This window comes from Palaemon carinicauda, chromosome 3 (assembly GCF_036898095.1).
Source record: "Palaemon carinicauda isolate YSFRI2023 chromosome 3, ASM3689809v2, whole genome shotgun sequence".
Classification (NCBI taxonomy): domain Eukaryota; kingdom Metazoa; phylum Arthropoda; class Malacostraca; order Decapoda; family Palaemonidae; genus Palaemon; species Palaemon carinicauda.
Genome location: NC_090727.1, coordinates 55,318,175 through 55,321,499, shown reverse-complemented (window position 1 = coordinate 55,321,499; position 3,325 = coordinate 55,318,175).

Here is a 3,325-nt window from a genome sequence, read left to right as displayed (position 1 = left end):
GAAATATGGGAAATGAATATAAAAAGATACACACGAAAAAACAAAACACGTTATTGCAAACTTACAAAGAAAACTAACGTTACTTCTTTGGTTACTTCAATTGACAAATCAAACCAATCAAACACCAACAGAAAAGGGGAGCAGTCAATAAGGTAGAAATACTTAAGGAATAGTTTTTCGCAGCTACTGAGACGATAGTGGTACGGAGACTTCAGGCTTGAAAACGTTGCAGAAGGGCGGCTGAATTTCAGAGGAAACTGGCACGATGACCGGATTCAAAGACGTCACAAAAGGAATGGCATCAAGAAGGGACATCTGAGGTCTTCCTCCAGTCACTTGGTGATGCTGTTGAACGAAGGCAGGCTGCAGGCAGTGTTGGCTACTTCTTATCACAAGCAGGGAGGGCTTGCTGCTTCAATTTGTCTCTTTTTCTCGGCCATAACAGGATCTTTTGGAGAGAGGCTTTTGTTGTCTGAAGGGAAGGTTAGAATCTGGCTCTATCAGACCTCTAGTCTTCTCTGTTTCTTATCTTGCTAGGACTTGGATCTTATCTGTTTCGGATATAGTTCCTCTCTTGTCTTATGTCCTTTCCTATCTGTCTTGGATAATTTCTTCTTGAAGTTTATATACCCATGTATGGGCGGTGTTAATTACAGTGGGCAGTGGTCATCTCCATACAAGGCTTTCTTCTTAACAATTCTGTATCTCTATTGACTTTCTCAAAAACGTCCAATTTGATCATGCCATGGAAGCTTCTAGAATAATTTTCTGACTCAATCTGGCCACGTGTTAAGTCATAACAAAAGGGAAGTACCGGTCCTTCCTTGATGACATATATCCTAAACAAGGATTTCCCCCAGACTCGGTTTCTCAAAACATGCTGGCTCCACTAATTAAGACGACGACATCTTGATCAAAGCAGGACAGTTCCCTTATCACGCCAAGCATTCTCAGTTATGCTTGGTTTCTTTCAAAATGATGGCGATAGTTGAGTGATGAAAGGTTTTAGTAAACAGGGCCGTTGTCGAATCTCATCTTGTCTCGCTGCTCACACTTTAGGAATAGATTTTTTATCATTAAAACACCCCCATAAAAGTATTATATTTACCCATGACATATATATATATATATATATATATATATATATATATATATATATATATATATATATATATATATATATATATATATGTGTGTGTGTGTGTATGTATATATATATATATATATATATATATATATATATATATATATATATATATATATATATATATATATATATATATATATATATATATATATATATATATGTATATATATACATATATATTAGAAAAATATACTAATTGGTTATCTATTTTGATTTGAGCTCATATGTCGTATTTCCATGTTTCTCTCATGAATTTGGGATGTCACAATCTAGTAACGCAGACTCAAGTCTCCAAAACTATCGGAGCAATGTTGTCATAGTGTGAAACAAGTAGTAGGTGTTGCATATATTCCCGCTTAACAATAAATTATTTATCAGTGCAAAGTTTAAGTAAGGTTGTAGATTGAATTTATATATGACTATAAAATGAATTTATATATGACTATTTGACTATAAATTGCACAATATGTGTACTTTATCTTTCACTAAAACAGGACTACAAGAGGCTAACACCGCTTTGAATGCCCTTTTAATTTACTAACGTAGGCGTAGGTTTTTACATATAGAAACCAAAATCTCAATAAATGCAGAAAAAAGCAGGGCATCTTTTCTGACCATATTTCTATATGGTATAAGTGAAATATTACTTAGCAAGCATGAAGGTCTTCCTACACAATCAATATTGCTGGTCAGTTTTCTGGTATTGAAAAACTATTGAACTAATGTCTTGTTTAGAAGTGGTATTGCGCAACATACCTCAGTTTTATCTGGCCGTCATCCCGACAACATGTCTGGCATTGGAGTAGAGGGAAATAAGAGCTTTATGAAGGCAGAGAGGGAATTCCTTAGAGAGAGTAAACGCCTTTGGGGGGAACTGTCCTCGTTGTGGAAGGTTAACACGGATGAGTATAATGACGGTACCCCTCCCCCTAAAAAATGTCTATATCATTCTCCTCGAGATATATGGGAAGAGGTACCCAAAGGCAGGATTTGAAAATGTAAAAACGAAATTTAATTCATTAAGGTCAAACATCCAAAAGCAAGTCGTTGAAGATCCATTCTTCAAAGAAGTCTGGTTGAGGTTCTGGAGTTCCATGAGCCCAATATTGTGGTATTACACAGAAATGGAATTTCTTAGAGACCAGGATGGAGAGGACTCTGACTCCACCGGTGAATTACATTTCGTAAGTTTTCTCAAAGTTTAATTGATATAATATGCAATTAGTTTATATTTATATATTCAAATCATAGATTTTTATTTCTGTATTCATGCGTAGAGAGAGAGAGAGAGAGAGAGAGAGAGAGAGAGAGAGAGAGAGAGAGAGAGAGAGAGAGAGAGAGAGAGAGAGACTAAAATCATTGCATTTACAGAATAGTGTTGAAACCTTTTATATTTTGTTGCAGTACGTGCATAAATGTTTGACATGGTAATTGTGTGATATAATTGCATAAGAGAATGTAATGAAATCTTGAAAAATAAGTCACTGAATTAAAAGAAAAAAATGAATAAGTTGAGCTAATATCTCTTCAGCAATACATAGCATATATAAGTACATTATAACTTCCGATTAAACAGCCAGAATAATCTAATTAAATTTACGTTATTTTACTTCTTGGTTTTCTTTGCAACTTTCTCTTTAGAGTTTAAATGCTCACGAAAAGTATCTCTGATTTTCTTTGCAAGAACTGATAAATGGTTGTTGCAAGTATTTTGCAAATCTGTTGAATTTATATTGTCACTGGATCAGCCTCCTTGTAATATTACTAATTTATTCAATGTATTCATGTGAACATCTCGTTGCTAGATAGTTATGTAGATAGCAACAGGGCAAAACGACTAATTGTGATATCTCTGGAGACAACAGAATAACCAGACTCATGACTCTACAGTGAGCTGTTAAAATACCATATGCATTTCTATTATGCATCCTGCACGACCTAATCTATACTTAAAGTCTCGCTATTTTTTCCATCTACTTCAGCCTGAGCATATGGCTTCTTTAAATTTTCTGACAATGGTAAACCATTATCGCCAATAAAGACAAGTGGATTTTTTTCATACTATTTGGCTCTGAAAAATTAAAAGAATCTCTCGCCGATCACACCTTCATCAGAGACCCTACCCTAATGCCTAAATCTGCAATTAAGACTTTATTTTCTGCTTTTATTACTGCCATA